This window comes from Asterias amurensis, chromosome 11 (assembly GCF_032118995.1).
Source record: "Asterias amurensis chromosome 11, ASM3211899v1".
In the NCBI taxonomy this organism is placed as follows: Eukaryota; Metazoa; Echinodermata; class Asteroidea; order Forcipulatida; family Asteriidae; genus Asterias; species Asterias amurensis.
Window position 1 is genome coordinate 19,861,814 of NC_092658.1, and position 25,928 is coordinate 19,887,741.

At 39.3% G+C, this 25,928-nt stretch overlaps 1 protein-coding gene across 1 annotated transcript in view; it reads left to right on the forward strand.

Moving 5' to 3' along the window:
• The first annotated feature begins 2,725 nt into the window (after positions 1-2,725).
• The window catches only part of LOC139944098 (FAD-dependent oxidoreductase domain-containing protein 2-like), a 68,465-nt gene continuing 45,262 nt past the window's right edge, over positions 2,726-25,928 (forward strand). Inside the window, exons 1-2 of the mRNA XM_071941052.1 lie at positions 2,726-2,981; positions 5,982-6,050. The gene's annotated coding sequence lies outside the window, so the exon portion shown is untranslated. The remainder of the gene's footprint in view (positions 2,982-5,981; positions 6,051-25,928) is intronic.

The window sequence follows — 25,928 nt, forward strand, 5'->3', positions numbered from 1 at the left end:
CTAAAAGAATGGAAGACCACTGGAAAAAGAGTTGTCCCTCATATGGCTCTTCAAAGAGTGCCTTTTCACTCGTCCATTCGGCAAATGAACAGCCAATATTTAACCACAAAGCTATTCTATTTCGCGCGAAATCGAATTCTACTGAAAAGGGTCATTCGATTTCGTTTTTCGAAATCGAATGCGACTGCAAAGGGTCATTCGATTTCGTTTTATTATTAGTCAAATTTAGTGTTGTCGAAGAGTGGACCCTTGCGCCACTCTACTCTGACCAATATCAGACATAAAACCCAGACACAAGAATGGAACACAGTGACACCAGATTAGAAATAATAAAGAAAATTACAGCTTAATAGAAGTACCCACCAATAATTTAGCTTTAACAATATTCCAGTTTTGCACCTTTACAATTCTCAACAGCTTTGAGCAATCCGTACAATCTTGGTTTTCATACATAAGTAAATACGTTTACTTCTGCATTTTAGCCACGAAAAACGCCCCCACATTATTAGCTACCACGCGCCCTAACTGTAGGCTAAATGACGAAAGTTGATCCCAAGAGGGCGCTGTTTGTAGCGGCTATCGAACGACTAAAAAGCCACGATCAAAGACTTGGAATCAAGTCTACGGGAGGATTTGCGCTGTTGATGGGCCTTTAAAAAACACCCAGGTCGACACGAAATGCACAGGGTCCAATTTCATAGAGCTGCTAAGCACAAAAATTTGCTTGAGCATGGAATTTCTGCCTCGATAAAAACAGGATTACCAACCAAATGTCCACATGATTTTCAGGTTGAGCAAACAAACAGCAGCTGAATACCAGTAACAAGCAATATGCAACAAATGGAAATTTGGTTGGTAATCCCGTTTTTACCTAGGTAGGAACTAAGCAAATTGGTGTGCTTAGCAGCTCTATGAAATTGGGCCCTGGTTTGGGTTACGTGGGAGAGTGGCAGGGGGAGGGGTGTGGCCAATGGGGGTTCTAAATTGAGACCATGAGACCCAAAATCACGCAGTTTTTTTATATACCAGTCTCGAGACTATAAAACACTGGGCAACAATAATTCAGGTCAGGCAATCCATTTAAACTGAATCGATCCGGTTTAATCTGGTTCACAGTTTGATCCGGTTCATTACAGTTCGACCCAGTTCGATCCTGTTTGTTTGAAGGAAACTCGGCAAACTCCCACAAAGGGATATAAACACCAAACTGCAACAGCAAATCTCTCTCATACAAACATGGGCGTCAATCAGTGGGGGGGGGGGGGGGGGGGGGCAGGGGGACATGTCCCCCCTGTCCCCCCACCTTTTGGGGGGTGGGGGACACAATATCAAATGTCCCCCACCTTTTTGACCACCTTTATCGTGAAGCCCAAGTTTTGCACTGTGTAAGACGAAACCCTATGTCCCTATATGGCCATTAATCCTGTGGGCAAAGGATTACACAATTTTTTGAAGGGTGGGGGACACTATATCAAATGTCCCCCCTCAAAATTGGCCCTAGATTGCATCACAGCGCATCTAAAATACAAAATTTCCCCGGGCCCTTAATCGGGCCCGCACCTCACGACGTAAAGGCTTCCCACACGCATGGTCCATCGTTGACAGATTTGCACATTCCCCTGAAAGAGTGGAAGGAACGTGAACCCCCACCCCCATTTTCGAAGGGTGGGGACACAGTATCAACTGTTCCCCGTGTCTTTTGACCACCTTTATCATGAAACTCATGTTTTGCACTGTGGAACTGTGGAGCACTGGAACACAATATTCCCACAGCTCATTGTTTTGTTTCGTTTGCCATTTGGCCGCTAAATGGCCTAAAGATTGCACCACAAAGCATCCAAAAACACAAAACTTTTCCCGGGCCCTTAAGCGGGCCCGGACCCATGCCTTGAAAGTTTCACATTCGCGTGCTCACTCTTTGGCAGATTTGCCCCCTAAAACCTGGTTCATAGATCCGAACTTGAAGATGCTGTTAACTCAAAAGGTTCTGCTGCTGCTCACATTTTACAAATGTTCTGTGCCATTCTGTATGCCTCTTAATTGGCCTAAGATTGCACCTCAGAGCATCTAGAATACAAAATTTTCCCGAGCCCGTAAAAGGCTTAGCGTTCCGCTTTATAGCAGGCTCAATCTTTAATACCCACCAGGGATGAACTGCCGTCTGAGCATTATATAATGCAGAAACAATATGGATATTACGAAGCTATAATTGAGTTGTTTTTTAGGTACAGTAACCATGATAGCAAAAAACGGTGCATCATAGCTTGAAATAGGCATTAATTTCCAACATCTGAGAGGGGGGAACATCACCCCTCAGTCTCCCTAGATTGCGCCAGAGAGCATCTACGGACTAAAAAACTCCAGGGGCCCTAAAGCGGGCCCCGAACCCCACGCCGTAAATGTTATGTCCCCCCACCTTTCAATACGGATTGACGCCCCTGCATACAAATATTGGTTTAATGGCTATATAATTATGAACTACTCAAATCAAGAAATTGTGATTCAGTAACAAGACGACAATATCATTTTTTGTTTTACTCTAGTCATTGTGAAATCAGCGGTAAGCTGGGGGATTCGAACCCACAACCTTTTGATTGCAAGTCATGCAGTCTAACCACGTGATCTGCAGTTGGATCTGGTACGATCCAGTTTGATCCGGTTCGACCCAGTTTGGCAAAAATGTTTTCACATTGGCCGATAGTGCAGGAGTTAGTGTGCGTCATGTACCGGTGTCAAGACAAAAACTGTCAGCAAGAATAATTTGTTCAATGCTTGAATAATGCTTGCACAAAATTATTTGTTGACGATCCAGCAGGGGCGATCCCTTTTTGTGTGTGTAATTTTGTTGTTTGTGCATTCCATACTTTATTTCATTTTGAGGAAACCCCCTGTCAATGACACACAATTCAACACGCACGCGCTATACAAACAACAAGGAAATGGATTCACGAACTTGTTGACGATTCGCGGTGAAATGACAGGTCAGTTTGTAAGCATTTTTCTAGTTTTTGTTAAAAATATATATCTATATCAAGTATTACACATAATAATGTTCATTTGTTGTTTGTTATAAGGACTCAAAACAGCTGGGCAGTCGGTCTTTTTTATGTGTGCCATGTGTGGGATGTGTTACTCAACTGTTAGTGTAGTGCGTGTGGCACTGTGTTACGTGTAGAATTCGTCTGAATCGTGAACTTTGTGCAAACATGGAGGTAGAATTGGTGCAAACTAAACTTGCAAGTGCAAGATAATGTGAAATGTATGCGATATCAAAGTATAATAAAGCTGAAAAACTGGAATTTTTCTTAAAGGCAGTGGACACTATTGGTAATTGTCAAAGACTAACCTGCACAGTTGGTGTATCTCAACACATGCATAAAATAACAAACCTGTGAAAATTTGAGCTCAATCGGTCATCGAACTTGCGAGATAATATTAAAAGAAAACACACCCTTGTCACACGAAGTAGTGTGCGTTTAGATGATTGATTTCGAGACCTCAAGTTCTAAATCTGAGGTCTCGAAATCAAATTCGTGGAAAATTAATTCTTTATCGAAAACTATGGCACTTCAGAGCGAGCCGTTTCTCACAATGTTTTATACCATCAACCTCTCCCCATTACTCGTCACTAAGAAAGGTTTTATGCTAATAATTATTTTGAGTAATTACCGATAGTGTCCACTGCCTTTAAAGAAGACGAGGCCATTTATTTACATTTTGCAAAGGGCACTTCCAGAATCCAAGTGAATGAAGTACATGAATGAAATCAATTGCCAATTATTTATGGGACTCTACTCCGGGCCCCACTCTGGGTGGGAGGGGAAACTTTGGAAAAGTTTGCGTATGGCGCCACGAGTAACTATAGAATACAGGGCCACCCCTAACCCTAACCCTAACCCTAACCCGAACCCTGTGTGTGTAGTGCCAGTTGAAGCACTGCCGGGAGGACTGGGTAAATCTAATGTGGCCATGTATTCTATAATTGTACCAATAATATAGCTAAAGTAGTAACTAGTAGTAGTAATTTACCTCAATGAGATTTCCCTTATAAACTGATGTAAAAATTAGTGAAAAAGTGGTGGCGCCATATGTGAATTTATCCAAAACTGTTTTTTTTTGTATAAAAGGGGCAGCCAAGACTAGGGCAACCACCATACATATTGACCCGTCATGTGCTTCCTAGAAGCCCATTGGAGTAGTTTCTGTATGGTGCCACCACCGTTTCATTCGATATGAAATAATATAATATCTTCAATGAGATCCCTTTTTGTTAAAATTAGTGCAAAAGTGGTGGCGTCATACAGAAAGTTATCCGCCATGATTAGGATAAGACCAAGTTACTAGGGTGCTGTACACCCATTTTTCAAAATTAAAAAAAACGGTAGTATGACCGATAATGACAAAGAAGTACAGTGCCCAAGTAACTGGTAACCCACGACCCACGACCCCCTCGACCATCGACTTTTGTGCGATCTTTTTTTCTGTACACCGAAATTGCCACAGTTCACAACCTCGGCCAATCACGCACACAATTTTGTATGCTGACGTCGACTACCATGCCTCGCACATCACTGTGGCGATGGTTATGTACAGTTAAAAAAAACGTGGCATTTCCACGTGTATCTCTTGGACGATCCGAGATTATATGCGTGTACCGCCCGAAATTTACATCCCAGCTGAAGGACGAAGCAATTTGCAGGCCTGATACTTTATGGAGGCAATGAAGGCGATTTCCTCTATGCCCCCTGGTCATAGCTGTGGTGCTCTTGAAAAGCTTCAAGTAGAAAAGTAGAAATTCCCTCATAGAGTACCCTTTACCAAGGAGAAAATGCCTTGGTGCCCTTGCCCTTTCAAAAAAAGAAGCATTTTGTAGGCTACAGACCTGCTGTTAAAACCAGAACTTGAACCCACGCTCTGCTGACCAGAAATACCAGAGTTTGAGGCTGATGTGCTTTCGCAAGACTGCTCATCTGTGTAGGATAGGTCATTTGGGAATGAATTTGACCTGCATTCCTTGCATAATTAAAGGCAGTGGACACTTAGTAACTACTCAAAATAATTATTAGCATAAAACCTTACTTGGTGACGAGTAATGGGGAGAGGTTGATAGTATAATACATTGTGAGAAACAGCTCTCTCTGAAGTGACATCGTTTTTGAGAAAGAAGTAATTTTCCACGAATTTGATTTCGAGACCTCAGATTTAGAATTTGAGGTCTCCAAATCAACCATCCCAAGCACACAACTTCGTTTGACAAGGGTGTTTTTTTCTTTCATGATTATCTCGCCAACTTCGACGACCAATTGAGCTCAAATTTTCACAGGTTTGTTATTTTATGCATATAATGTTGAGATACACCAATGAGAAGACTGGTCTTTGACAATTACCAATAGTGTCCAGTGTCTTTAAATTGGGTCCAAATCAGTCATGGGTTGAGGTCACTCCATAGTCAGCCAGTACATTCACATGGACAGTGTAGAGGAAGCCGTTTCATAGTGTTAAGTTCATTAATCGATTTACAGTAGGTGGGGTGTGTCGTAGCACCAATTGTGTGCAAACATATTCCCACCATGCAACGTTTCAAATCCTACTTATTGATCTATGAAAATTTGATGTGTTTTACTTGGTATTTAGAAATAGAAAGTCGCATTGCCTATTTATGGTGATCCCTCTGCTTCCACTTCCCATATTGTATCTCAAACTTGCGCCGATCCCTGGCTATATGGCAGTTACAGGTTAAATGACTTCTGACTGGCACCCCAAAACAAAGACCACTAACATTAGGGCCAGATAGCTCAGTTGGTAGAGTGCTAGCGCATTAATCCAGGGGTTGCAGGTTTAAGTAAATTTAAGTACATTTTTACCCCCTTAATCTTCTAAATATTAAGTTTATGTTACCAAGTTGTCTCCAAGGTTGATTAGAGTCATCTAAATATTTGATATTTTTTAAATATTTGTTTTATAATTTGTTTTCTTCACAGTTTGAAGACGAGCTTTGAACGGTTCTGTGGCGAGAGGCTGAAAACAGAATGTAAAACTCCTAATAAAAGGTAGGATTAGATTTTGTTGCTACATTTTAAGTAAGTTACGATATAAAATTATGGTTTACTTTGCAGGAACTGTTTTCCAACCTGAAAGCAAGTGGGTTTAAGCTTGGGCGATATCGATTTATTTTATTCACGATATATCGCCGACAATATATCGCGATATTCGATATAATCGCGATTAATGAAATTTGACATCATCAGTCTTAAAAGTCCAAGTGAAAGTTGTAGAAGAGACAGTCCTAGTATAAGGGAGGTGCTCTAATGACCTATTCTTCTGGTTTTACTCCAAATCTATGGGGTATCAGCTAGCAAATACATCGCGATATTTAATCGATATATCGATATATCGCAATTATCGCGATTATCGGGATATATCGCGATAAATCGCGATATATCGATATTTCGATTAAAACCAAATCCATCCGATATCGAAATCGTGTCCAAATTAATATCGCGATATTCAATAATATCGTGATATCGCCCAAGCTTAAGTGGGTTTGGACTGGATATTGGGGGGGGGGGGGGGGGGGATGACAGGAACGACAACTTTTCAGTTTATGTGTTTAAAGTGTTTATTTCTTTGAATACACGTTAAAGGCAAAGCATGTATACCTTTGGTTTTTCGAACTGTTTGATTATTTTAATCCTATATAATAAATTGTGGTACACAGTAAAACTATTAAAGGGGAAATTTAATTGGTCTCCTGGTTTTTGAGATACTGCCGAAAAATTGTGAGCCAATGTGTCCATGAAGGATCAATAATCCCTAGTACATGTAAGATTACACAATCTAAGAAACGTTGTTTACAGTAACACTCTTCAGATCCATAATTTTATATATTTTCAAAAGATAATATATATTTTACATCCCCATTGCTTTGAGGTGAGATGTTTCGAAAGCTGTTGTCATGGTGGTAGGCTTTCAACATTTTTTTTTTATTGGCATTAATTACAATATACCGAAAGCACTGTTCTCTTTGTAAGCTTTATACGAAAGCTTCCCCTTCTTCAGTTCCTTTTGTTAATTCTGTCTGCAAAGTTCGTATTTACGTGTTGTCACTTTATAACTTACAATCTGTCTCAGCTTGTCAATATATTGTAGTCCAAACATTTGTTTGAATCAAATTTGGCAGAAATTTGACGCTACGGAGCCTTCGTATCAAGGGAAACACAGGAAAGGGGATTGTGTCCTGTAATACTTTGTCAATCAATGAGATTGCTTCACTCTACTCTGATTGGGGGATTGTCGGACAAATGTAATTTCTGGGAAAGACTTGTTTGTACGTGGCAGACAAAGTGCACGTGTGAGACGACAGCCCAATTTCATCAAGCCGTTATAAAATTTAAAAGCACAAGAAATTGCCTAGCGTCGACAAGTATTGCTTAAAAAAGTTACCAGCCTGAATATCATGTAGGTGTTTGTGATCATGGTGACTGGTTCCAGTCAAAGACAAAAGTTCTTAGCAAAGAAAGATGTTGCTTAGTAAGCAGAAACAGATAAAGATCCCAGTAGACTATGCAAGTATCGCATTGAACTGGGTTGGTCCTATGAACTATACTAAGTTTTAAGTTTGATTCTGTTTCTTCAAATACTTTAGTTTAACATAGTTTATGGCTATTATTACAATCTTTTTAAATAATGTTGGGAAAGTAACATTAAGCGCTGAAATATTTGTATAAAAATAAATTTAACAAATCAACAAAGAAATCTTGACCTCCCTTTACGGTTGCTTGTAAGCAACTTTGCATTTAAAAAAATACAGTCTTCATTCGAATTTTGGTTTGTTTGTTGCAATATGCACAAGACTTGCACAGGCTATAACTTTGTGACCTTTTCCGGTTAGCAGAAATATTAGCCATTTTACTGTCTTCTGCTTTTTTTTTAGCAGCTTACGGATGTTGGCCATGCATAGTGACCCCCACCATCTTTATCTAAAATTGCAAAAATATTATTCAAAGAGATGACTCAGAATCGGCATCTACACAAAAATTGAAATACACTCTGACATTCAACATTTTGTATGAAAACAAAACAAGCAGAAAAGTACTTTTGAACACCAAATTGAAAATGTATTCCCTGGGATAACAAACACAACACTGTGTTCGAGTGCCCATTTTTAACCCAAGTCTCGCTCCAATGTCTGCATTGTTTTTGTTTATCCTTCGATGACGCTGAAGGAGGGGCCACACGCTCCTACATCCAGATACTGTTTGCCCCCGTGTTGTCCTCATGCCCACGACACTTGACTGACAAATTATTTATACTTGTGAATTGATGTGAGCGGCTCAAGAAAGAACCAAACGTCAGAGAGCTAAATCCTGATGTTTTGATTTTTGAACAAAATCTGTTAGTAGCCTACAGTCTGTGTGGGTGCCGATATGCTATACTTAGAGCCTCAGAGTTTTTTAAAAGATAAAAACTATCTCATACAACATCAATAATCAAGGTACAGGCTTCTATGACGTTTTTTAAAGGTCCTTAATAAATTTAGAACTCTTTCTTGTGCATGAGGCTTTTGTCATGAGACTGGTTTGTTGAAACTGCGGTGTTGTTAGAGTACACATTGGGTCGTAATATTTTTGTTTTCATATTTCCTGGTCTTTAGAGTGAGACAAGAAGATAATATGAAATATGATGGGGGGATGGGAATGATAATACAAACTGTGCTGTTCTTTCAAAAGGATTTATTTTAAGCAGATTGTCTGTGTTAAAGGCAGGGTATTCTTTCTTTTGGTAGTTGTCAAAGGCTAGTTATATCCTCACTTGGTGCATCCCAATGTTTGCCTAACAAATCTATTTGGGGTATAGGCCCAGTCAGCGAGGTTGCAAGGAAATAATGATGAAAGAAAAGACACACTGTTGCATAGAATTGTGTTGTGTTCTTTTAGATGCCTGAAAAAATCTTCACGCCTGAGACCTTTTAATTTCTTTTGTGAAAAGTTGCCTCTTTGTCTAAAACTATGTTGTTATGAATATAGTCTCCTGACGATGACTAGAGCAAGCTAGTCGAAACGTTGAGACCAATTCAGAACTGACTCCGCGGCAGTACAGTTAATTACGACCCTATAAGCTAAAGTAGTAGCCCAGTCTAATTTCTATACCATCCGCCCTGGTAATAGTTAAAAAGCAGGACAGTTCTTTTCAGAACTGAGAAGTCTCCCGAACCTCCGATTATCTACTCCACGGCAGTAGAAATAAGCAAGACAGTTCCCTAAGAACAACTCTACCTGGCAAGTAGATACACACATGGTGTTACCGCAAACTAAATATACATTGATACCTCACCATGCAATGCCTCAAATCCTATATATATTTTCATATTAATACATTTTAAATTTTAATGTGTATGTAGTTGCTGGGCACTTCTGAAAAACAGTGTTTCACTGAGAGGTTTCTCCAGGGTAAACAAGAAATAAATAAATGGAAGTGTTGTGGCCGAGCGGTTAAGGGCACCGAATTCAAACTCTGGTGTTTCTGATCAGCAGAGTGTGGGTTTGAATCCCCAGCCGTGACACTGTGTCCTTGAGCAAGACACTTAACCATTGCTTCGTCTTTCGGATGGGACGTAAAGCCGTTGGTCCCATGTGTTGTGTAATGCTTGTAAAAGAACCCAGTGCACTTATCGAAAAGAGAAGGGGTTCGCCCCGGTGTTCCTGGTTATGGCTGCTTAATGCGCCGTAGCACCTTGTAAACCCTTATAAGGTGCTAAATAATTGGGTCTCAGAATTCATCACTGCAATAACCTATCTTTCTGAAAGTTTGTATATATACTCAGCGCATTGAGTACCTTGTTTGGTAGATACGTGCGCTATATATAAGACTTCGATATTATTTATTATTATTATTATTATAAAAACTGTTACTTCAAAGGGGGTCATTTCAAACAATGTTTTATAATATTAACAGCTCTCCAGCGCTCTTTATTGATTTTGGAGTAAATAGCAAAGGCCTACCCTCCCTTTAAACTAAAAAAAACACATGAATGATTTGCTGTTGAAATGTTATTAATTGATTTATTTATGGATTGTAGCTTGTTCACTCAATCCAACCAGTCATCACCCACAATAAATAAATGTTTGTATGCACAAATTTTGGAGTCAGATTCCCGGATTATATAATGGACTTTTTTTATTCAACAATTAGTGGGGATAAGAAGTGAGAGACTTTTATCTGAATTCAGAAATCCTTCTAATATTTTTGTTTCTACAGAAAAAGAAGTTTTGATCATTGACATTTTACCAAGCTTGTGAAATCGAAATCCTAGGGTTATATAAAAGGTGGAACTTTCACATGTTGAAAAGTACCACCTAAAATGTTGATTATACGTATCAAGTTTCAGACTGTTATGTCAGCAATAACTCTGATGCTTTGACCCCGTTCCCACTGGACCCCGCATTGATCTCCCAATTCGAGAAAAGTGCGATCAAGGCCCTGAAAGGGCGAACAAAGGGCAATCAACGAGAAACAGGCTCCAGTGGGAATGCAAGGACAATCAGGATCTGACCGTGCAATTTTGATTCTCCTCTGGAGTAGGATTAAAGCGGGATCGGATCGCCCTTGTGGATTAATGGGCGATCAAAAGTCTAGTGGGAACGCAAAGGGCGATCAGACCCCGCAATTTGCTAGCAAAACAGTGTTCTGTTGAACCCACTTCCGTTCCCCAAAAGGGGGATCAATGCGCGATCATACTCAAGTGGGAACGCGACCAAGATTTCACGCCTGCAACTAATCTTGTTGCTGGATCCCGATCTCGCAATTGTGGATCCAGTGGGAACGCGGTCTTTGGCAACATTACTGTGATCAGGTGCTGAATGTCCTTGCTATGTACTTTACTCATCAGTGTAATGATATGATCAGGTCAGATTTCACCACAGCATGGATTGCATTGTTTTCCTAAGTTGATTAGCCCTTAGTTTCCTTTAAGATTAGTCCCAAGGACAAATTTTCAGGAGTCTGAAAAGTAATAATGTCTTGTGTGGAAACAGAGGCTGATTTCACAGAGAGCTAAGATTGATCTTAACTGCAAATCAATTGTAGATCTTGCTTTTATCGTCAAGTGTGATGTCACAATACAGAAAAAGAAGTTTTGATCATTGACATTTTACCAAGCTTGTGAAATCGAAATCCTAGCGTTATATAAAAGGTGGAACTTTCACATGTTGAAAAGTACCACCTAAAATGTTGATTATACGTATCAAGTTTCAGACTGTTATGTCAGCAATAACTCTGATGCTTTGACCCCGTTCCCACTGGACCCCGCATTGATCTCCCAATTCGAGAAAAGTGCGATCAAGGCCCTGAAAGGGCGAACAAAGGGCAATCAACGAGAAACAGGCTCCAGTGGGAATGCAAGGACAATCAGGATCTGACCGTGCAATTTTGATTCTCCTCTGGAGTAGGATTAAAGCGGGATCGGATCGCCCTTGTGGATTAATGGGCGATCAAAAGTCTAGTGGGAACGCAAAGGGCGATCAGACCCCGCAATTTGCTAGCAAAACAGTGTTCTGTTGAACCCACTTCCGTTCCCCAAAAGGGGGATCAATGCGCGATCATACTCAAGTGGGAACGCGACCAAGATTTCACGCCTGCAACTAATCTTGTTGCTGGATCCCGATCTCGCAATTGTGGATCCAGTGGGAACGCGGTCTTTGGCAACATTACTGTGATCAGGTGCTGAATGTCCTTGCTATGTACTTTACTCATCAGTGTAATGATATGATCAGGTCAGATTTCACCACAGCATGGATTGCATTGTTTTCCTAAGTTGATTAGCCCTTAGTTTCCTTTAAGATTAGTCCCAAGGACAAATTTTCAGGAGTCTGAAAAGTAATAATGTCTTGTGTGGAAACAGAGGCTGATTTCACAGAGAGCTAAGATTGATCTTAACTGCAAATCAATTGTAGATCTTGCTTTTATCGTCAAGTGTGATGTCACAATACAGAAAAAGAAGTTTTGATCATTGACATTTTACCAAGCTTGTGAAATCGAAATCCTAGCGTTATATAAAAGGTGGAACTTTCACATGTTGAAAAGTACCACCTAAAATGTTGATTATACGTATCAAGTTTCAGACTGTTATGTCAGCAATAACTCTGATGCTTTGACCCCGTTCCCACTGGACCCCGCATTGATCTCCCAATTCGAGAAAAGTGCGATCAAGGCCCTGAAAGGGCGAACAAAGGGCAATCAACGAGAAACAGGCTCCAGTGGGAATGCAAGGACAATCAGGATCTGACCGTGCAATTTTGATTCTCCTCTGGAGTAGGATTAAAGCGGGATCGGATCGCCCTTGTGGATTAATGGGCGATCAAAAGTCTAGTGGGAACGCAAAGGGCGATCAGACCCCGCAATTTGCTAGCAAAACAGTGTTCTGTTGAACCCACTTCCGTTCCCCAAAAGGGGGATCAATGCGCGATCATACTCAAGTGGGAACGCGACCAAGATTTCACGCCTGCAACTAATCTTGTTGCTGGATCCCGATCTCGCAATTGTGGATCCAGTGGGAACGCGGTCTTTGGCAACATTACTGTGATCAGGTGCTGAATGTCCTTGCTATGTACTTTACTCATCAGTGTAATGATATGATCAGGTCAGATTTCACCACAGCATGGATTGCATTGTTTTCCTAAGTTGATTAGCCCTTAGTTTCCTTTAAGATTAGTCCCAAGGACAAATTTTCAGGAGTCTGAAAAGTAATAATGTCTTGTGTGGAAACAGAGGCTGATTTCACAGAGAGCTAAGATTGATCTTAACTGCAAATCAATCGTAGAGCTTGCTTTTATCGTCAAGTGTGATGTCACAATACAAATCTGTGATACAGACAATTTGTCTTACGATGGATTTCATTGCTTTGTTGAGCCCTGAATTGTTTGGCTCATTGCTAAGGTGCATGAATCTGTTGGTTGTTGATTCGTAACACTGAGTGAACCTGAGATTTTGTTTCCTGATTCGCTGTGGTATTGCTTTCACCACAAAAACAATCAAGACTTAACCATGTGTCAGCTAGATCTGAAAGGGAAGTGATGCTCAAGATTGAAAAATTTCCTGACACCAATATTATTTTGAGTTTGTGATCTATTCACCCTTTGATAATTCCAGCTGCGTGACAGGTTTATTTCTCGTCCCACCAGGAAGTTTACAATGTAAGTTCTGTGTTCTACCTTCTTGGATTATTTTGGGACATTATTGTTTGTGTGGAGGGTTCTTAAACCCGTGGTTAGGGTAATGAGTAAGATTTTGTGTTGTCTTAAAGACACTGGACAATATTGGTAATTGTAAAAGACCAGTCTTCTCAATGCATAAAACAACAAACCTGTGAAAATTCACCTCAATTGGTCATTGAAGTTGCGAGATAATAATGGAAAAGAAAAAACCCCACCGTTGTCACACGAAATTGTGTGCTTGATTTCGAGACCTCAAAATCTAATTCTGATGTCTCGAAATAAAGTTCGTTGAAAAATACTTCTTTTTTGAAAACTACGTCACTTCAGAGGGAGCCGTTTCTCACAATATTTTATAACTCCAGCTGCGTGACGGGTATAATTTCTCGCCCCACCAGGAAGTTTACATTGTAAGTTCTGTAAACTCCCTTTTTGCATTATTTTGGGGCATTATTGTTTGTGTGGAGGGTTGTTATATGTTGCAAAATGAAGGTAGGGGTAAGATTTTGGGGTTGTCTCAAGAGTTTGAAGAGTAGCATAGCTATAAAGGGTGTTTTCCCTGAACATTGCATTGGGGGTGAGGGGTCGCAAATTTATTACTTGTAGTTGCAAGTTTAACAGTGTAAAAATAAATGTTATTCTCGTTAGAAGGGCCATGGATATCAAAATATTTCTTCTTCTAATTTTGTACTGTCTATTTTGTTTATAAAAAGAAGAAGCAAAATCCAGCCTTGAACCAAGGCTGAGGGCACCATCCTCCTCGCTAGCAAAAATAGCTTAATTCAATTCAACTCAAATCAATTCAGTTCATTTTTGGTCAATGGAAGAAAATTCCCCTGCGTACATGTATGTTAATCATAATGTAATTACACACACACACACACACACAAATATGCTGAATACAAATATAACCATGATTTAATCACATCTTCTCATAAAGTAAATAATGTAATTAATGTTTGGGCTGATCGTTGATGAGAATTTGAAAAAAACAGAAGTACAAAGTCTTGAATCTGAAAAAAAGGAGTACAAAGTCTTGAATTTGAAAAACAGAGTACATAGTCTTGAATTGAAAAAAAAGGAGTACAAAGTCTTGAATTTGAAAAACAGAGTACATAGTCTTGAATTGAAAAAAAGAAGAAAAAAGTACAAAGTCTTGAGTTTGATAAACAGAGTACGACGTCTTGCCACGTTTTGCACTTTACTGACTCTTTAAATAAAATTGCTGATTGCATGCCTCACATCATGCACAAACAACTGTAAAGTAGCCGCAAGCTTGCATTGATGTTTTCCTTTCATTTATCAGTCTGCTCATAGTGTTTTACACACCGTCACCTTTCACACGTGTAGAACATTTTCCCTTAAAGATACTGGACACTATTGGTAATTGTCAAAGACCAGTCTTCTCACTTCGTGTATCTATTACTTCAGAGGGCGAGCCGTTTCGCACAATGATTGATACCATCAACCTCTCCCCATTAATCGTTACCAAGTAAGATTTTATGCTCATAATTATTTTGAGTAATTACCAATAGTGTCCACTGCCTTTAAAGAGGGACTCCGCGATGAAATTCAGTTTTTGTGTTGCGCTCACTTTCCAACAGAGAGTCCTCACTCATGAAGGCCTGGAATCGTTGCCCTAGTCTTTAGTCTTGGCCTTGGTGCCCCTTTAAAAGTTTCTCAATGACTTTAAGATTTTCCGATGGAAGTGCTCTTTGCAAAATGAAAATGATCTGTGCCCTTTCAAGATGAAATTTCCAAGCCTGCTCATGAAAGTGGGGAACAAATCACAACTCTAACCTCACGTTAAAATGGTATAAAATGCCAATGATCCACACAAATTTGCCTCGAAATTGCGTGGTTTCCTTTTACTTTGCGAGCTAACATGGTCAAAAATTTGACTCCCATAAATGGTCGACCGTGTTAGTCGATGAGGTAAAAGGAAAAGCGTGCAATTTCGAGGCATGTTTGTGGGATCATTGTATTCTACTTTTACAACATCTTTCTACCCATGAATTTTATAACAAACGGTTACAATTGCTTTTCAAAGACCAACCCGATCCGATTCAAGGCAACGTGTTCCTTTAAAGAGGGGTCCATCCGTTGGAAAATGAAGGCATAACAAATAATAATTTCACTTTGGAGCTCCACTTTAACAGTGTAGAAAAACATGCAATTATGTCAAAAACACACGACCGTAGTTAGCCCAAAGAAATTCTCAATTTCTTGAGGTATTTGATCACCCTGATGAGTTTTTCACACTTTTCTAATACTTTGGAAGGGGGGGGGGGCCTTTTTTTCTTTTCCTTAAAATTAATCATTAATGATTTGATTGTCGGCGCCCTCTCTACCAGTAGGTCAAACAAGGTGACAACGTCATCTATCACTGTTTGCCGAATACCGCCTACTTCATCTTAACACCATTTTGAGGATGGGAAAATCTTGGGTGTGATCGCACAACTCTCTGATGGATTCAGTTGACTTGTTTGGTCGGGGTCACCCCTCAACGCACCGCTGTGGACGCGTACTTCTTACACCTTCTTAAAATATGAAATTAATTGGCAATTAACCTTTTAAGACGTAAGATGTTGACAGAGACTATAAGGAAATAATCACACCTGTCCTCCCACTCTCAAATATTGGAGAGTGGGGAGCTTTTGTCAGGTTGTGGTGAAGTTTGGGTGATATTTGAAAATTCCTTTTTTTTTTTGAATGAGTATAAAAGAGAAAATATCTTTTTGTACAGCTGGTCTGGCACTGTAGTTTATCTTTCTGTTTAACCTTTAAAAACCAATGTAGGTTTGAGTTCATCAGGGATAAAGAATATAGTTTGTTACCCTTTCATAATAATAATAATAATAATAATAATATCTAAGTCTTATATAGCGCGCGTATCTACCGAACAAGGTACTCAAGGCGCTGAGTATTATATACAAACTTTCAGAAAGATAGGTTATTGCAGAGATGAATTCTGAGACCCAATTATTTAGCACCTTATAAGGGGTTACAAGGTGCTATGGCGCATTTAGCAGCCACAGCCAGGAACGCTGGGGCGAACCCCTTCTCTTTTCGATAAGTGCACTGGGTTCTTTTACATGCGTTAATACAACACATGGGACCAACGTCTAAACGTCCCATCCGAAGGAAAACCAATGGTCAAGTGTCTGGCTTAAGGACACAAGTGTCATGGCTGGAGATTTGAACCAACACTTTGCTGTCAATCAGAAACACCGGAGTTTGAATTCGGTGATCTTAACTGCTCGGCCACGAAACTTCCACTTTCTCCCTTGTGTATAATATTTTTAAGCACTCTATACTTTTCCCAATTTCTGTGAAAAACAAGTTCACAGGCAAAGCACTCAAGTGGGATTAGCACCTGCAACCTTTTTATTTCTAGAGCACATTAAAGGATCTGTAATAAATTTGCCATAAATTTGTGAGTAAAGAGCAATGCTGTTTTTCTTTACTCACCGTTTTCACTACTTTGATTTTAGACAACAAAATTGTAGCACGCCGCAGCTGCTTTGCAGCATGTTTTTATTAGTTGTTTGCTCTAACATGCAGATGTTCCACACTGCAGTTATGTACGTAACTCACAAAAGCATCCCAGTTTGTCAATACTTGTTTGTTTTCCTCAAGGGTGGCTTCACTTAGATTAAGAACCCAGCCTATGCCCAACAATGATCAAATAATAGTTTTGGTTTTTTTTTGTTTTTTTTTCTTTTCGACAATCTAATCATGTGATCAACATTTTATTTATGTTCCACGTAATGTTCCCTTTTTCCAAATGGCAGCTTCGCTTTGATTAAATCCGTCTGCATGTCAACATTATTACAGAAATAATAATAATATTGTTTTTTGTTGCAACGTTCTAATCTTGTGATAAAGATTTTAACAGATGTTGCATGCAATGTCTGAATTAAAAATCTGTTTAGCATACATATTATATATATATATAGGTTGCTAAAAACTAAAAGAATTAATGACTGTAAAAGCTTATTTGGAGAGAAGCACTGCAGCTGTTTTAAAAGTATAAACTACTTTGAAAAAGGATTTCCATTGAAGTGATTATGGATACCATTTTTGTACTATTGAAAACCTTTTCAATGGAAATTGCAGATTACAAAAATTAAAACTGTTTTGGAAACTAAGAAATTCTGCCAGTGGTGATTTGGGAATTATGAGCGAATTATAGGCGAATTATGGGCGGGTTTTCCGGCACTGACCACTGTGGGCAGAACTCTGGTACTTGCCCCCACTCCTATTGAGCAACGTTCAGTTGTCAAAACTATCAAATTATTGACAAGTACATTGTACAGTGATGAGTAATTTTCGACTTTCACCTGAATTCAGAATTTTTAAAGTCTGCCTGGATAAAAGAGTGCTCCAAGTCCAGCAGCCGATTTCACGAAACGCTAGGATTAATCCTATCTCGAGTTAGGACGAGTAACTCGTCCTAACTGAAGATGGGTTCAATTTACCCTCATCTTAGGATACGGAACTGAACTCGTCCTAGGATTTGTAAGATTAATCCTAAGTTAGGAAGAGTTTGGAGAAATCGACGGCTGCTCTTCTCTACATAAGTAGCACTGAGGATACTCTAGCTCATTGGAATCTGTATGATACATGCAACTCCAGGGGTTACAAAAAGGTGGGAATTATTTCAATGTACCTTCTAAGATCCGAATCTCAGTTTCAGACTTAATCGTCAGCAATGACTTGCACCTCTGTAAATAAACAGACTTAAAAGGTAGTGGACACTATTGGTAATTACTCAAAATAATTATTAGCATAAAACCTTTCTTGGTGACGAGTAATGGGGAGAGGTTGATAGTATAAAATATTGTGAGAAACGGCTCTTTCTGAAGTGCCTTAGTTTTCAAGAAAGAAGTAATTTTCCACGAATTTGATTTCGAGACCTCAGATTAAGAACTTGAGGTCTCGAAATCAACCATCTTAACGCACACAACTTCGTGTGACGGTTTATTTGTCTTTCATTATTATCTAGCAACTTCGATGACCGATTGAGCTCAAATTTCCACAGGTTTGTTATTTTATGCATGTGGTGAGATACACCAACTATGAAGGCTAGTCTTTGACAATTACCAATAGTGTCCACTGCCTTTAAATTGAGAAGTTTAAAGTCACTGGACACTATTGGTAGTTGTCAAAGATCAGTCTTCTCACTTGGTGTGTCTCAACATATATGCACAAAATAACAAAGCTTTGAAAATTTGAGCTCAATTGGTCGCCAATGTTGCGAGATAATAATGAAAGAAACAACACCCTTGTCACACAAAGTTATGTGCTTTCAGGTGCTTGATTTTGAGACCTCAAAGTCTAATCTTTAGGTCTTGAAATCAAATTCGTAGAAAGTTACTTCTTTCTCGAAAACTATGTCACTTAAGAGGGAGATGTTTCTTACATTGTTTTATACTATCAACCTCTCTCCATTACTTGTTATCAAGTAAGGTTTTATGTTAATAATTATTTTGAGTAGTTGCCAATAGTGTCCACTGCCTTTAAGTTGGTAAAGTTAATACTATGACTTGCCTGAATTTGCTTTGATAGCACTGTCACTATTGAAGTGAAGCCGGTCGTACCTCTGTGATTGAGTGGAATGATCTTGCGTTACCCAGCACAATCAAACGCCTGGATTAATCTATCATTCTACGTGGGTGATACAGCAATCCCCTGATGCCCGAAGTTGAAACTCAACACTAGGCTGGCACCCAGAATTGCAAGGTTAACCCTAACATGATCGTGTGTCGCATAATCAAAACCGAACTGTATAAAAATTGTTACCGCGAAACTTGCCCAATGAATAAATGAATTTAGAAAGGTATGAAAAGCTGTCTTTATTTTACACTGCTGAGTTTCTCTGAAGACAAAGAAAAAAATGGGGTGTCCCTGTGGACGTCAATGCCAAATAGAATCCAATCTTGGTAGCCAATCCGTCGATTGATAAAATTGGGTACTGGGGGAAAGCGTAGAAAAACAAATTGACAAACTAACCCATTAATCTGGAGTCCTTTTTTTTACGGTTGTTTATTTCTGTGAAAGGGAGTTACCCATCACTCTCTCCATGTATGTCATACATTATTATACCACCGCTTACAAATATTCTGCCTTTCATTGGTTTAGAGCGCATCACATGATATGTCTTAGTTTTACTAGAAACGACGGCCGTGTGATAGTGTATCGTTTGCGGTGTGATAGTACGACAACTATATCACACGGGGTACAGTACCCAGACGTCATTTTACCCACCTCGAACCCAATCAGTTGTGCATCTGTGTATCTGAAATGCGCGTCGACCGTTACGTGTACGAGTATGATAAATAGTCTGTTGGGGTGTTCTAAAACAAATATTGACTGCTTTCACTCCTGCTATGGTCAAAACGTCAACTACCTCGGTGATCCCCGGACCGTTCCATTTCAAAAAAAAAAAACGCTCCGGGGATCACCTCAGGAGTCGTAGTTTTAACCATACATGTAGCACTTGAAGCAGTCAATATTTGTATTTTAGAAGCAGAAAATAGAATTAGCTGTTGCTCGTGCCTTTATTACACTGCCACGACCCTGCCGGTTTTAAACAGCCGTTTAAGAACTCCCCGCTACCCTTTTATTCCCTTAGTTGCTGGGCAGCCTCTTCCATCCAGTACATCCACATTTCAAATGGGGGCACAATCAGGACATCAATTAGGGCATGAGGGGCCTCTGGTTTGTTGCCCCCTCCCCCGTAGTTGCGGTTGCGCCACTGACTCTTCTGAATGAAAACCTATAAAGTGCACAAATCTATCAAAGTGCTCATGGCGCAAAATACAAACAATAGCGTACGCATTTACAATAACCAAAACCATGTAGGCCTTCTTGTACATTGTAGGTCAGGTCGTAGACTGATATTAAATTGGTTGTGTGTTATATATGAGAGAGAAATGATGGCAGAAAAAAAAGTAAGACATCTCACATCAGGGAACACCAGAGAAAGAAATGAATTCAGTTGAAAATTGTCATTTGTGTTTTTATTCCCAAAGTAAATTTCTGTGTCAAATAGTATTGTAAAATACTGTACCCCAACTTTGTTTGGCGTAATTGTACATGACAGGCTGAGGAGAAAAAATTGAGCCATGCTTGTGATTGAAATGAATAAAGCATGTTGTCCTCAGAATAAATAAATGTTGTGCAAACTTTAGGCTTTTTTCTTTTTAGTACAGTAAATTTATTCAAAGTCCAAACTGGTGTGCCTTGTCACGTCTGTTTTCCCTAAATGAAATTGCACTACACTTGATTTATATAATACAAGTTCACTACGGGTTATACCTTATGGATAAAGGCCTGGTCACACAGGCCCTGATAAAAACAAAACGAAAACGAGAACGATAAAAATGCACGTCCTCGTTTGGTTAAATTGCCTCATGTAGAATACGCCCACGCTCATTCAACCAATCGAGGGCGTGCATTTGCATCGTTCTCGTTTTCATTCTCGTTATCGGGGCCTGTTCTCATTATCGAAATGCACTTTTCCATCAAATTATTCCTGCTTAAATCATTTACATACTTATGTAGACCATTCCTTAAAATGTCTCAACTCCTTGGGAAGCCTACAGCCCCAAGCTGCTCACATTAATGCTAAGAGAGTTAATCCCACCATGGAGGAAGGAAGAGAAGGAGCTTGAACGACCCGCAAAACCGCAGAGTAACAAAAGAATACTCTGACAATGCCCCTGTCTGGCAAGTGGAAAAAGATAGGGGAGTTCCAGCTGGACGGCCGATTAACGAGCGGGATTTAATCTTTTTGTACAGAACGACAAACCGACAAAACAAAAATGGTAGCGCCCTCTATTGAAAAAAAATTAACAACTGCGGTGTCTTTGTGCATAATCTAGGCACTGAAGGCACCGCAGCAAATGGCGTACCGTGCTCAACAGGTGCTCGCCCGGAGCGCGCCCGGATTGGTGTATAGAGGTGCTATCATGGCTAAGTGCCTCGGTGAAGGCCACAGGTGTCACGACTGGGAATCGAACCCACACTCTGATTCAGCCATCAGAACTTGAGTCCAATACATTGGACAACTCAGCCATGACACACAGTAGCTCAATATACCACTTACCTTGAAATAATAATAATAATAGTGGCTTCTTATATAGCAGTCAGGTCGGTCGCGTCACGGCGCTGAACAACATTATTAACCCTGGTCACTGGGCCTTCCTTAAACCATCTCAGCTCCCTGGGGAGTATACAGCCTGTGCCCCCAAATATGTAGCGCACTAAGCTAATAAATCACAAGAACCAACTCTGCCCTCAAAGGTACCCATTTTACCCCTGGGTTGAGAAAAGCTTGGTTAAGTGTCTTGCTCAATGACACAAGTGTCACGACTGGGATTCGAACCCACACTCTGCTGAACAGAAGCACCAGACCTTGAGTTCGGTGCTCTTATCTGCTCGGCCACGACACCCCCACTTGTATGTAGTTATAAACCTCCTATTCGGTTTTACAACATTCGGTTGAAGGCAGTAAATGGTTGAGTGTCTTGTTAAGGTACACATCTGTATCAAGACCGGGACTCGATCCCACACTCGGCTGATCAGAAACACCAGAACTTGACTTGAGTCCTGTGCGCTGGACTACTCTGGCAGAACACGCCACGCGGTTTAACCATAGAGCAACACAACGTATGACGACCCTGTAAAATTTGTCTTGTTGAAAGAGTTCCTTTCTAATATTGTTTTCAATTTTATTTTGTTTAAACACACTCTGCTACATAACGATTAAGTGCAAAATCAACTTAGAGTTTGTCCTGTGATAAGAGCTTTGTTAAGTTCAGTGCAGACACTTCAAATACATGCTTTAAAGACAGTGGACACTATTGGTAATTGTCAAAGACTAGTCTTCTCACTTGGTGTATCTCAACATTTGCATAAAATAACAAACCTGTGAAAATTTGAGCTCAATCGGTCGTCGAAGTTGCGGGATAACTATGAAAGAAAAAACACCCTTGTCACACAAAGTTGTGTGCTTTCAAGATGCTTGATATCGAGACCTCAAAATCTAATCTAATAGTGTTTGGGGCAAATTTCAATACAAAAACAGACTTACTTTTATTTTAATTTTATTTTATTACCTTCATTGCACAAGTTCATCAAAAAAATTACATTGGTGCAAAAGGAAAACCCTGAACAGGTACACATGCCCACTAAATGGGTACCCTTGTTCAAACATCAAAAACATAAAGACAAGGGACAAGCACAACTAAAGGCAAACAACTGAAGAAAACAAAGAAATCCTTTAAAGCCATTGGACACTTTCGGTAAAAAGCATTGTATAAGGCCCACATTTCGTGTATCACAACTTATATATAAAATAACAAACTTGTGAAAATTTAGGCTCAATCGGTCATCAGAGTCGGGAGAAAATAAATCCGTAATTCTCGATATCGAAAATTGATATTGTTTTAATGTTTTCTCGAAAAGTAAAGCATTTCATGGAATAATATTTTAAGAGAAGTCTTTCACCATTACCTTCTGTAAACCCTGTAAGTTATTTGTAAATCTGTGTTTTTGTTTTTCTTCTCCTGTGCTGAAAGTGTATAATGGCTTTTATTCACATTGTTGGTAAAATAAAATTTAAGCATGAAATATCTAAAAGTGAAACAAATTTAACAAATCAACAAAGAAATAGACCGCCTGAGAATAGACCGTCAATCGATTCGTCATTTTGTCATATATATGGTAGCTTAATTTTCTATTTGCGAATCATCCAGATTCCCTGGCATTTGCTGCGGCTATAAAGGAGTACAATTATCTTGGATAAATACAGCATGTTTTTTTAAAAAGCTACATATGGCCATATCAGCTACACTTAGACACGTACTTGTACTGGCTCAGATGGGCAGTTTTTATGACAAATATTTTGATGTATATTTGTGTGGGAGCTTCGTGTTTCGTTGGTTCTGTTTTTGTCTCAATTGAATCTCGAGGGAGTTTTCCAGCCCATGGGATGTTCTTGTACGAAAGTATGGTAGTATTTTTATATCGTAACAAGTTCTGCGTGTATGCCAAATGTCAAACCTTGAATAAGCAACAATGGACACGTCTTTGTGGTAGTTTAAAAAGGGTCTTTCCGTATGGTTACATTTGTTGTTCATATAAATGTGACGTTTTTTATTTTTCAGAATCTCCATTTTGTAAAATTGTTTTTTGTTTTAAATGCATCCCACAATTTAGAGTTACAAACGTCGTTTGGAAAATCTGAAACCACTTTTCGGTATAATGAGTATTAACAATGCAATGTGCAAAATGTGCATTGCACAACATTTGGGACCTGCGGCTTGTGGTCCCAACTGAAGGACGAAGTAATAATGGTTAAGGTGTCTTCTTTAAAGGCAGTGGACACTATTGGTAATCACTCAAAATAATTATTAGCATAAAATCTTACTTGTGACGAGTAATGGGGAGAGGTCGGTAGTATAAAACATTGTGAGAAACAGCTCCCTCTGAAGTGACGTAGTTTTCGAGAAAGAATTAATTTTCAGCGAATTTGATTTTGAGACCTCAAAATTAGAATTTGAGGTCCTGAAATCAAGCATCTGAAAGCACACAACTTCGTGTGACAAGGGTGCTTTTTCTTTCATAGTTATCTCGCAATTTCGACGACCAATTGGGCTAAAAATTTTCACAGGTTTGTGCTTGACTGCTCGGCCCAGCGTCGTGTCATTATACATTAAAAAAATTATCTGTAAGGGAATTTAATATTGAAATAACTGCAAATGGCAAAATAATTTTGTATTTCACAAACACTACAGCCAAGTTACAAAGCTTTTAAACATTCTAAAATGTGACGCAAGACTGTAATTGAGGGATCGGTACATTGTTATCATTTGTAGAGTGGCAGTATATTTTAATTATATTCATAAAACTGTAAAATTTGCCTGTTGGGTTTAATACCCAAATAAAAAAAATTCTGAAGTTATAAAAAAGCATCCTCGCCTCTCCGAGCACTCTTCCATAAACATTGTTAGATTACAACTGATTTTTAAAGGGAAGGTACACGTTTGGTAATTATTCAAAACAAATGTTAACTTAAAAACTGACTTGGTAACGAGCATTGGAGAACAGTTGATAGTATAAAACATTGTGGGAAAACGACTCCCTCTTAAGTAACATAGTTTTTATAAAAGAGGTATTTTCTCACTAAAATAATAAAAGACTTCTAGCTATTCCTATCTGAAAGCACACAAATTCGTCTAACAAGGGTGTTTTTTGTTTCATCATTTTCTCGCAACTTTGATGACCGATTGAGCCCAAATTGTAACAGGTTTGTTATTTAATGCTTATGTTGGGATACACCAAGTGAGAAGACTGGTCTTTGACAATTACCAAACGTGTACCTTCCCTTTAACATGTTTAAAGGACAATTCATTTGATATTTTAAAGAGTGTTTGGCACAGGTTGTCCTTGTCATTAATCGGTGGTCCTCCCCTACAAACCGTGCTGCCCTTACAAAATGCTACATTACCATGCCTAACCACTGGCCAGCAATTGTCCGCCCAGGAAAGCAGAGTTAAATTGTGTGCACCGAAAATTACTCGGAGCTGAGGGAAAGTCACATCCTCGCAAACAATTAGGGGAGGCAAATTGATTACTGGTGGTGCCGGCTGACTGTTTGCGTCGTGTGTGGACGTTGTGGTTAGACTTAAAGGCACAGGACACTATTGGTAATTACTCAAAATAATTATTAGCATAAAACCTTACTTGGTAACAAGCGTTGGAGAGCTGTTGATACATTTTGAGAAACGACTCCCTCTGAAGTAACGTAGTTTTTGAAAAAGAGGTTATTTCTTACTCAAATAATAAGACTTCAGCTGTGCGTCTGAAAGTACAAAAAGTAATGCAACAAGGGTGTTTTTCTTTTCATTATTCTCTTGCAGGTTTGATGACCAATTCGAGCCCAAATTTTAAAATCTGTTATTTTCTTCATATGTTGGGATGCACAGAGTGAGAATACTGGTCTTTAACAATTACCAAGCATGTCCAGTTCCTTTAAGGGGCGTCCGTGCCAATCGAGAATTACAATCACTGACTACATTTTTCCCCTTCTTTTTCTACTTTTTTTCACTATCCCCCAGGCAAATACAATTATTATTCTTTGTTGACAAGTCTCTTTGAGCTGTGTTCATGTTGATGAAGACGACAGTCTGAACGAAGTTGGTTTTGTAAGAGGAGTTTATCCAATGCTCCTTGTTGTGTTGTACCATGATTGGTTGTGGGCAGGTGTAGTTAATGTCTGTGTACCTTAAGCTATAAATGATAGTCCATGAACTCTCAGTCGATGCACTGGCAAGTTACAGGCTGCTTTACTGCCCTTGTGAGAACGCGTACACCGAAACGTAATAAAATTCGTGTGTGTTATTTTCAAATTAGAATTGTTTGGTTGTCTCAAAATGTTTAGGAAATCTCTTCCATGTTAAATTATTACCCACATGGAAACGTTTGTAGTTGTCAGGCACTGCCAGCGAACTAAGGCTTGACAAGAAATACAATAGATTATTCACCTCTAAGGTGATTCCTCTGCTGCCGCTTCCCAGGTTGTATCATATTATCTAGGGTGCGATCCCTGGCTATACGGAAGTCACAGGTTGAATGTATTCTGAATGGCATCCATGAATAAAGATATTGAAAAAATAGGGAGACAGCCAACATTACGGCTATAGATAGCTC